Genomic DNA, 382 nt, shown 5'->3' with positions numbered 1-382 from the left:
CCGGGGGGGGGGGGGGGTATGAAGTGGGAGGCAGCAGAGGCGTGATCTCAGCCCGAGGTGCTGCAGCCCCGCATTCGGAGCGGCGGCCCCAGGAGAGAAAAAAAATAAAAATAAATAAATAAATAAAAATCAGAGTTTCCTGCCTTTGTACCGACACTCTCGCTGCTCTGAGGGGGTTCTCCGAGAGCACCCGCCGAAACGAGCCCCCCTCCCCTTCCCTCAGCGGGGCCCCGAAGGAGCCGACTCCCCCACACCGCCCCTCGCCCGAGGGCAACCGGCCTTCCCCCACACACACACCGAGCCCCCGAGGAAAGGAGAGAGGCTTTACCTCACCGCCGCCGCCGGGAGCCGTCCCTCAGGTTCGGCGCTGGATGATGCCGCC

The 382-nt window shown here is 64.4% G+C and overlaps 1 protein-coding gene across 2 annotated transcripts in view; it reads right to left on the bottom strand.

The window, feature by feature from the left end:
- The window catches only part of ZRANB1 (zinc finger, RAN-binding domain containing 1), a 62,073-nt gene extending 61,691 nt beyond the window's left edge, over positions 1-382 (bottom strand). For both annotated transcript variants that reach the window (XM_014945319.1, XM_014945318.1), the window contains exon 1: positions 329-382. The gene's annotated coding sequence lies outside the window, so the exon portion shown is untranslated. The remainder of the gene's footprint in view (positions 1-328) is intronic.

Source organism: Calidris pugnax, unplaced genomic scaffold, assembly GCF_001431845.1.
Source record: "Calidris pugnax isolate Ruff unplaced genomic scaffold, ASM143184v1 scaffold89, whole genome shotgun sequence".
Classification (NCBI taxonomy): domain Eukaryota; kingdom Metazoa; phylum Chordata; class Aves; order Charadriiformes; family Scolopacidae; genus Calidris; species Calidris pugnax.
This window is presented reverse-complemented; position numbering and strand designations above follow the sequence as displayed.